The sequence below is a fragment of the Poecilia mexicana genome, unplaced genomic scaffold, assembly GCF_051168715.1.
Source record: "Poecilia mexicana isolate PSO_F unplaced genomic scaffold, ASM5116871v1 scaffold_23, whole genome shotgun sequence".
Classification (NCBI taxonomy): Eukaryota; Metazoa; Chordata; class Actinopteri; order Cyprinodontiformes; family Poeciliidae; genus Poecilia; species Poecilia mexicana.
In genome coordinates this window covers 17,315,204-17,325,000 of record NW_028263392.1, presented here as the reverse complement: position 1 = coordinate 17,325,000, position 9,797 = coordinate 17,315,204, and the positions used below count along the sequence as shown (strand labels likewise).

The window sequence follows — 9,797 nt, the reverse complement described above, 5'->3', positions numbered from 1 at the left end:
GAAATCCAAGTCACCGGAAACAGAAACGGGACTCTTCATTTCGCCTTGTTGTGCCACCGTGTATGTTTTGTAGCCGCCGTCGCTCTTTCCTGCCGCCTGTCTGCGTCGCCCCGCAGCGTCCCGCTGATGATTGATACGCACCCAGAGCGCAGCGAGCTACAGAAAAATCATGCATAAAAGATGAGCGCAGTTTATTGTGTTTTCCTGGGGCCAGAGGAGAGCACAAGTTATGGATTTATGCTGCGTGTGATTGGACGAGAGCTCACACCCAGGGGACGAATCCGGAGCAGGACGGGAGGGGGGCGGCGCGTCGGAGGAACTGATGTCTGACCAGGGTAAAACACTTGGTGACAAGTGGCTGGAGGGAGCCGCCGGCCGCTGCAGAGCCTTACTTTACTCAGCGCGATGGAAGCTGACACCATAATGACATTATAATAGCCTGGTTTCACCTCTCAGTCAGCTGTTAGCTACCAAATGGACTGAGTGGGCCGAGCCTGCAGCCTGGCGGGGGGCGTCATCTCGTTGGGTCGCACTGATTAATTGGTTCGCTGATGCGTCTGGTCACTACTTATTCAGCACTGGATGCTGGTCCTCATGATGGATGCGACGCGGTTTGTTTCATGACAGTGTTTAATTGATCAATTTCTGCGGGAAACCATTAAGCTGAAATCATTCTAATGAGACATTTTGATTGGGTTCCACACAAGTGTGCTTGAATACATTTTCCTGTTGTTGCGCAGGGTTTTAGTGTCCTATTACCCTCCATATATGTTGATAATGAGCTTCTCTCACTTTGCTGAGAATAAATTTGGGCGAGAAATACTGGATAATTGGAACGAGTCTTTTCACATTCATCGCTTTTAAGGAACCAAGTGACAGCTTTGATGCTAATCTTGGTCTTCATTCTGTAACAAAAACAGTAAAAAAAAAACATAATGTGTGAAAAAAAGACAATGGAGATTCTGTCAGAGTGCAATCCATCAATTAAAAGTTTCTGCAAGCTGATTTTAGTGGAATAAACACAAACTAGCAACTGGAGAAATAAGCAGATACAGGAAGAGGAATCAGTAATATGAAAACACAAAGACGTTCTCTTCATCTTCCAAATAAAACATCTTTTATTTCATCTTTAGCATGCTAGCTGCAATGTAGCTTCATAAGTTTGTTGATCCTATTAAAAAAACACAAACTACTGAATAGAAAATTAGACGTTTCATGGAGAGAATCATCGCATGGAGTTGTTCTGTTCGTCTAAGCATAGCATTAGCACTAGCAAACATCTGCAACAAGCATTAGCTGGTAGCATTAGCATAGCTAGCAGCTGCTGCCAGAAGAGTCTGACCTCCCAGTGGTGTCCAGCCTGGTTCTCACGGCCCGGGTCCTGCAGGTGTTAGGTGTGGCCCTGGTTCTGATCCAGTCATTTGGTTTTGGAGAAATGATCAAAATTAGAATTTCATAACTGCAGTTTGTGAAATTATCTGATTTAAGGTTTAATAAAGCTCCTCCCTGCAGCAGGATGTTTATTTACAAAGTCGCCTTTTTTATTTGTTGTCTGAAATTAAAAGCGGTTAATCACAAACTTCCTGTAACCAGGAACTCCTTCCTCTGCTGCCTCCGCTCTGCAGCGGCGGTGCATGATGATGGACTCCATGTTGCGTCCTCGCCAGGCGCTGCTCTTATGAAAGTTTGCCTCTTGATTATGAACACTTTAGCTGTGACCCAGCAATCTCTAATCACGCCGTGTCTCCCAGCTCGTATTGATCGCGGCTGCAGAGCTGCAGTGAATCTCCCTCATTGATCTGCTTTGATTCCTCCGTTTCATCTCCTCGTAGCTCAACTAATTGGCCTATTCTTCGTCGACAAGTCTGACTTTTATGCCTGATATTACAGAGCTGTATTTATTCCCTTGAGGGGAAAAACAAATTAAAGGGAGGGATTCCTCTTCCCTCGTCTTCCTCCTCTTCCCTCATACTGATATAATTCTTATGAAGCCTTTTCTCTACTAGATGCTCATAAATTCAGAGAAGAAATCATTATTTTCTCATAAATGTGATGATATTGCTCTCATCGGGCAGGCTGTGATGTAAAAGTACTTTATGAGATGGGCTATATTTCCTACACGTCACATGACGGCTGAATGGCTTTCTGATTGGCTGAGCGCTATTGGAGGTAATGCCGTTTTATTAAATGGAGGCTCACAGACGCTTTCCATCTGGGAGCAGACCGGCCTCCTCATCCGTCTCTTCGTTGAGGAAGAATTAAAGATGAAGGAGACCCTCCTCTTCCTCCTGTGGGGGAGATTGTCTCTGTAAACATTGTCCATCTCTGTGATTTAGAGTCAACAGTTGCCTTGTTGCCAGTGTGTCCCGTTCAGCCCTGAGGCTGGTATTGACCAGTTCATTACTGGGAGCTGCTGGGATTACAGCATTTCACTGAGACCTTCTGTCTGAGGTTGTTGTAGGAAAACAGCACAAAAAGAAGATAAAATGTTTGCAAATTAGAGATGTTTGGTATGTATTGAATATGCATCAACAGGCGTTAGTGATAAACATGGCTGTGGCGGAGAATCCAACCATCAGAAATGTTGTCAAGCTTTAAAGAAGGAATACCTGGAGGGTTTCTAATACTGGTTATGCTATATTGGATATTTATTTGTATTAATGTAGCAGATTGTCTAAAAGTACCAATCCACCAATATCTACAGCTCTTCTTTTGAGTTTTAATCCAGTTTTCCATCATTATTTTTAACACAATCCTTTGCTAAGCTAGCTCTAAATGGTCGTTTACATGCAGTACTTGGCGGACCACTAGGGGGCGCCCGCAGACCGCCAGTGGTCCGGGAACCACAGTTTGAGAAAGACTGATTCAGGGGGAAAAAATAAGACTAGATGGTTCTAAAATTAGATAAAATCAGATTAAAAAATGCAGATTTGCACAGAATTGTCTGAAAAATATGTAATGAGGCAAAAATATTTATATGCCTTTTATATTTAGCTTTAAAATCATTATGAATTATAATTTTTTTATTTACATTTTATCTTTTTAAGGTCAGTTCTGAACTCAAAACATTTCTTCTAAATGCTGATTAGCCTTTTGCTTTTTTCCAACTCTTATTTTGATTATTTTAATCCAAATTTAGCTCCAACTGTAGTTTTGGAAGGCCTCCTCTCCATCACCCTAATCTGCTTCAAAACGTCCTGGTCAGAAGAAACATCTAAAGCTGTTGGAGGTATGAATAATTTTGGGCTTATTCAGTAAATACTCTACAATAAATCATAGAATAGCAAGTCCAATAAGAGCTCTGTTCATTTTTCCATCTAATTGGCTAAAGTTAGCACAGCTTATAGTAATAAAATAGTAAATCACTAAAACTAGAGGCAATTTTTCCTTTTATATGTTTGAAGGTGAGAAGCTTAAATAACCAGGATGACATAAAACACCAGGTAAAGATGATAACTCCACCAGGCGGTCGATAAAAGCCAAATTAATTCCTTAGCTTTGGTTTCCCTGTGGGGAAACAAGGGCCCATTAGGTATAATGAAAATGACTGAAGTAGCTGCGCTTCCTGGCAGCTTTAATATTTCCCTGAAGACTCATTTAGGTTATTTGGTGCTGCGCTCATCGACATGCTGTTCTGCACCTGCGTCTGCATTAACTTCACTCGGCTACATGGCGCCGCGCCGTCGCACCTGCCTGCAGCCAAACGTAGCAGGAAGCAGCTTCTGCACATGTACTCACACCCCGAAAACTTTACAACGCCATGTTCAATCAATCAATCAATCAATCAATCAATCAATGTTTCACTCAGAACTGCAACAGTAGCACTACTTCAATGTATTTTCACTCCAGAGTTGGTTAAAGTCTGAATAACTGATCAGATTATCAATCACTTAATATTTCAAAATTACATCATCAGATGGAGCAAAACATGAAGGTTTGTGGGAATGTTTGTATTTTAAGGACAAAAATTACAAGTTATATAAAAAACTAAAAGATTCTTTCAATAAAAAAACGAAACTTTAATAAAGTGCAGATTAATTTTATCTTTCATTCTGTGGGGTAGAAATAATGAAGATACTTCAGAATGAAAGTAACAGTAAAAAGTACAGCGTAGTAAAAGTACTCCTAACAGTACATTTGGACTTACTGTGGATTTAACTGGTTCCTACCAAACTCTCCACATCACAGACCAACACCAACAACTTCAAAGGAAAACAGTTTGATTTTTATCATTTAATGTGTTAAATATGAGGAATATATTTTATGTAAGTTATCTGCAGCTACAGGTATTTTCATCACACTTTAACACTGCAGGTGGAATAACAGCAGCAACCAGGAGTCCATGTTTGTTTACTTCCTGGTCTGTGCTTTGTCCCGCCCCCTCCGTATCTGTCCAATGGGAGCAGTCTGAGTGGATTTCTTTATATATATGAAAAAAGCACATTGTGAAAATAAAATCCACTTTTGGTCCTGACTGAATCTCATTCAGATTTAGAAGTTAGTTAGAAATTTATTTATTGTCAGAAAATTTTTAAATTCTGATTCAACAGCAGAAAAGTGGCAATAAAAACATAAAATATAGACATAATAGAGAAAAATAAAAACAACTGAACAGTAAGAGTGAAGTGCTGACATAAAATCCATGCAGGTTTAAGAAAAGGCGTCTTTGTAGCTCCTCTTAGTCGCTGCGTGTTTTTATTCTGTTTTTTATTCTGTTTGATGTTCTGACGTTTAGCCTATGAGACGTACCGTTTTCGGTGTGAATCGTCTCTAGCTAAGCTGCTTGCGGCTGCAGCGTTCAGCAGACCGTCTTGTACTTTCAGTGAGGTGGTGTCATGTTTGGTTACGCTCTCCATAATGGAGAGCTCCTCTTTTCATTAGCCCCGGTTTTAAACGGGCCGCGCCGCAGCAACATGTGGCGGTGATCAATTTGAATGTCATTAACATGGCGGCTCTGAGGTCCGGCCCCCATTCTCCCCACTCCTCAAAGCCCAGTAATTGAATCAGGGAAACGGGCGGCGCCGCAGAGCTCCTGGTCAAGCAAACAAAAGGATTATTAACACCGCCGATGACATCGTATTTACAGAAGAGGCTGAGGGAACTGTGCCATTTACAAAGCAATTTGCTGCTGAGATGGTGCAAGAATAAATAAATGGGAATTTGTTGTTGATTTGCGTATGAAGGGGGAGACATGAGGGACGCGCGTCCTCAGGCGGGCGCTGAATGACGGGGCGTCGGGTTTTAATATGCTGCTTGATGCTGGAGTTCATCTCACTCACATTCAGCATCCAGAACAGAACCGGTCCACGTAACCTTTAAGAAGATTACAACCACACCTGCAGTAATGGCTTTTCAGCTGAATACATGTTGCCGTTTGCTTCCTGGAATGTTTTGATTTCCGTTTTTCAGAAAAGAAAAATTCAAACCCGTCTTGTTGGAGTTTTTCCCCAACATTGAACTCCCTCACCTCCTCCTGTGAGAACAGACCAACATGACTGTCTTTCTAAGGAAAACTGAGGTGTGGACTCTCCCAGTGTCTCCTGACACACATCCACGCTCTCACACACATTCATTAGAATTTGCCACCCATCTATAGTGAGACCAGACCCATTTCTCCACCCTGGCGCCGAGGCCTATCACACACTTCAGCAACGCGCAACCAATAACTGAAAAAGTGCATGACTGAAAAATGAAAAGCGATAGAAGCAGATGAAGTGCAGTAGATGAGCGAAAGAAGAGGGAGCTTCAGCTGATGGAGGGAGGCTGGGGGTGAAGCAAAGGATGAAGGATGGAGCCAACCGGGTGGCATTAGTGGGAAAAGCCTCTCCGCTCGGCTCAGATAAGATGGCCTGGCCAATGATGTGGAAGCGTTCTGATTGGCTGAGCCTGATCTCCATCCAGAGCGCCACCGTAACGCTGTCGGATATTTCATACTTCACTCGTACAGTCGTGACTACTTCAGGGCACCGCGGCTTTGAAACCCCACACATCCCATAATACTCTGTATTTATACTTCACTGCAGGCCAAATTTAGAGCCTGGAAAGTGGCGCTGCACCGCTTTAATTCAGAAAAAGATGCTTTTACTGATAATCTCAGTATAGAAATATCATGGATTTATACTGGAAACATTTAATAATAAATGTTGATTTTATTCCCAAGCCAAAGTTTTAGACTTGGGGTCAAACTGAGATCCTGTTTCTGCTCCAGAAATATTCTTATTAGCAGAAATTCAGATGTTTCTGAGGATTCGCATGGAAAATGAAATGCAGAGCTTGTTTGACTTCTGGTTATGTAAATGCTGGCAGCTCGGCCCTGATGGGACGCGTTCCCGCTCCGTGTTCGACTCCGTGTTCGCTCTTCAACCCGGACTTCTTCTGGGCAGCCTGACCTCGCCGTTACCCACCAACCAGCTGCTTATGATTATGTAGGACGGGTCGGGGAGCAGCGGTGCCATCTGGAGGAGCGGGAGGTTCTGTCCCAGCGGGCCGGTCAACCTGAAGGCCGGCGGTGGGCCTCAACAGAACCCACAGTCTGCTGTTGGGTTGTAATCACGCCTGTTTGGCAGAATGAATAAACAGTCCGAGTATGTCAGGGTTTGTTCTGACCCGAAAGGAGCTGGAGAAGCAGCGCTGGCTGGAGGCAGGAAAGGTCATCCTGTGGCTGCAGGCATTAAAATACGACCACACAGGATCACAAATCGTTTCAATGGGTTTTAGTTTCACACTAACAGAATACTGAGGAAGAAAAATCATAAGTTTAGTCTGAAATGGGTTTTCATTCAGCAGCTCTTCGTAGGCGGAGGTCAGTGGAGCTTAGGAGGAGATGCTGAATGTTTCTGCTGGTTCACACAAGACTTTCTGCCATTTTCTGTCCAGATTTTCCCTCCAACAACCTTCAGGAGTCTGACGATCAGGATGGACGTACAGACCATTTCAGATCCTCCTGCTGTGTATTCAGAGTAATCTGCTTCACTGCTCCCATCTGAACTCAGGGATTTTCAGCATGTTGGATGGTGATGAGTGAGCCGAACGCAGCCAATCAGAAACGAGGTGAACATGGAGGGAAATCCAAAACACAAGAGACCAAACAACCAAAGACGCATCAGAAAGTCACACTCTGTCTCCACTGCTTTTCCCCGTCGGCCATGTTTGTTTACTCTGAACTCACGTTGGATCTCAGAGATTTCCCTCCTTGAATGTTGTGGAGTGAAGCTGGTTTGTGATCACACACTGTAAAACCAAACCTGTTAAGCTGAGATCATCCATCATCATTTCTCAGGTTTTGAAAATTGACTGACGACTTTAACGTCTTGCCACCACCAGCGTTTGTTTTCCAACAGAAAGTATTTTGGATGTGTTCAGTCTGAATGTTTTAACCTAAATTCACCTTCTTCCACATGTTGGCTGTGGGTTAGTTTCACTGGAGCCAGAGTAATCTCCAATCAACCTGCAGATTATTTCCCAGTATTTGAGTTAAAATGGGTTTTATTTAGGGCGTTTTTAGTACAGGAGGTTAAATTATAATTTATGCCACCAGATTTGTGTAGCAGCTAGTTACATTTACTCAGTTACAATTACTTCAGTAGCTTTTTTGAAAGAAAAAAAAAGTAGTTTTGGAGCTGTACTTTTTACTCTTGAGTAAAATGTCTGGATTTTCTACCCACTGAATGAAGAACAAACATGTTTTAACTAAAAACTCACCAGACAGACTCACACCTGCAGCTTTTGTTCAAATTTCATGAATTTTATATTGAAATAAGTTGATTTGGAAACGTTGTCTTCTGCCTGACTTTATTTTTTGTTACCTAAATGAATTTTTGTCATTTTGGTGCTTAAAAATTTCCACATAACTTTATATTTTGATCCGTCTGATGATGTAATTTTTAAAAATGAAATAACTTGATCAGCTACAGTGTAATGCTTTGTGAACTCTGCCCACCTTTGCATGCCACATGTGAAGCTTTAACTGTCCTGAAATACTGAAAACCATCATCATGTATAACTTTGATTTATCTCATCATAAATACACTGAGATTTGTGTTTGTATCTGGAATAAACTGGGAATTAAACGGGGTGTGAATACTTTCCTAGCTGCGTGTTTCTGAGCGTCCTCCATGAATCGGAGCAGCGGACCGGTTCTGCTGAACAGCCTGTCATTTGCTGGTCGACTCCACAGAACAGGAGGACCGCAGAGCCGTTTAATGACATCCTCCACAAAGCAACAGATAATTAAAACTGACAACTGGAGACTGGAGGAGCTTTTGTTCGGCCTTCATGTGTTTAACACGTTAAACAACATGCAAGCGACTTTTCCCTGAATGTTCATTACTGGATTTGATTATTTTAGAGAGGTGAAAACCAGGCGACTGATGCTGGAGCAGAATTAGTTTAATCTGTGCAGGGTCAAACCTGGATGTGATCGGACATGCTGGAGCCATTTCCTTCCCTTCCAACACTAATCCTCAGTGTCTTTATCTGCCGGTTCCCGCCTGACCCGAGACGGACAGCTGATCGCCCAGAGGTCGGCCCCAAAGGCCGACCCTCAGAGGCAGATTACCCTCCGACTGAGACGACTTCTCCTCAGTCCTTCTGCTTTTTAAACATTTTTTGAAGCTGAGTCTTATCGCTGAGACGCTCCATAGCCTCGACGTTATCAGATCCGACACCAACAGGAGGAACGCTAGCAAAAGGCGACTCGTTCGCTTAGGGGAAACCAGCTGGACGCCATGAAAAGTTTCCTTCCTGAGAGACAGACGGACGTTGATGTCATCTCCTCTTCATCTTCTTTTGTGGCGTTTTAAAATGTCACAGTAAATCACACAGTCAGGGAAAGGAAGCTGACTCAGTTTTTCACACAGAGCCTCATATATTTTTTTCACATCTTCTTAAATTTGATGCAATGAGAGGCAGGTAAAGCCCCATAGATGTAAATGACAGGTGTAAGTGAAGCAGCATCTGGCTGAAGATTAAAGATAATATATATTAATAGATTATTATGGATCTGTGTTATATTTATCTGCAGCTTTGTTTATTTGTTTTTGTTCAAAATTTTAAAAAAATTAACACAAAAGTAAGGATGTTCGTAACATGAGCATGAATGAGGCTTCTGTTATAGGGAACATTGAATGCAAAAGTATTTATCATACAAAACAAGTCTATATGCCAAGTTATGCTAAAATATGAGGCTGCAGATGATAATAAATTAAGAGGCTTTTGAGAACCGAAATAACCGGATCTTCTTTGGGAGCCGAGCCACAAGAGCCGGCTCTCTGAAAACAGCCGAAAACTATGCAGCTCTTTGAACTCTGCCCTTTTTTATAATGTCGAGTGTAGCCACAAGGGGGCAGCAGATAATTCATCTTCGTCCAAAGACGAATAAGACTCTCCTGCTCTGTGGAAGAGAACGCTAGGTTACGCCATCTTGGATCGTCGCTGTGGCCGCTAGCATTGAAAGCAGAAGTAGAAAGAACATAAATTTAACTTTTAGCGAAACTTTACGACGAGAAGCAGATTTAATGAAGATTATATTAAGTGATACAGCGTAGAAGATGTTAGGTTTTGTGATTCTAATTTGATTTTAATTACGTTTTGTATAACGGATATCACTGTGAGTAATTGTTAGCATGCTAACTGAGTTAGCAAAGTGTTGAACGCTGCTAAATGAGTTCCTTATTGCATATAAAACCAGTCGGGATAAACTTAGAGTAAAGAATATTTTAGATAACGACGTCATAAATGGTTATATGATGATTTTTATGCATTTTGTCTTGTTTTGTAGTAAATTATATAATGAAGAT

At 42.1% G+C, this 9,797-nt stretch overlaps 1 long non-coding RNA gene across 1 annotated transcript in view; it reads left to right on the top strand.

Moving 5' to 3' along the window:
* The first annotated feature begins 9,411 nt into the window (after window positions 1-9,411).
* LOC148152549 (uncharacterized) overlaps window positions 9,412-9,797 on the top strand; it is a 55,664-nt gene continuing 55,278 nt past the window's right edge. Inside the window, exon 1 of the long non-coding RNA XR_015762128.1 lies at window positions 9,412-9,607. This is a non-coding gene — a long non-coding RNA (uncharacterized LOC148152549). The remainder of the gene's footprint in view (window positions 9,608-9,797) is intronic.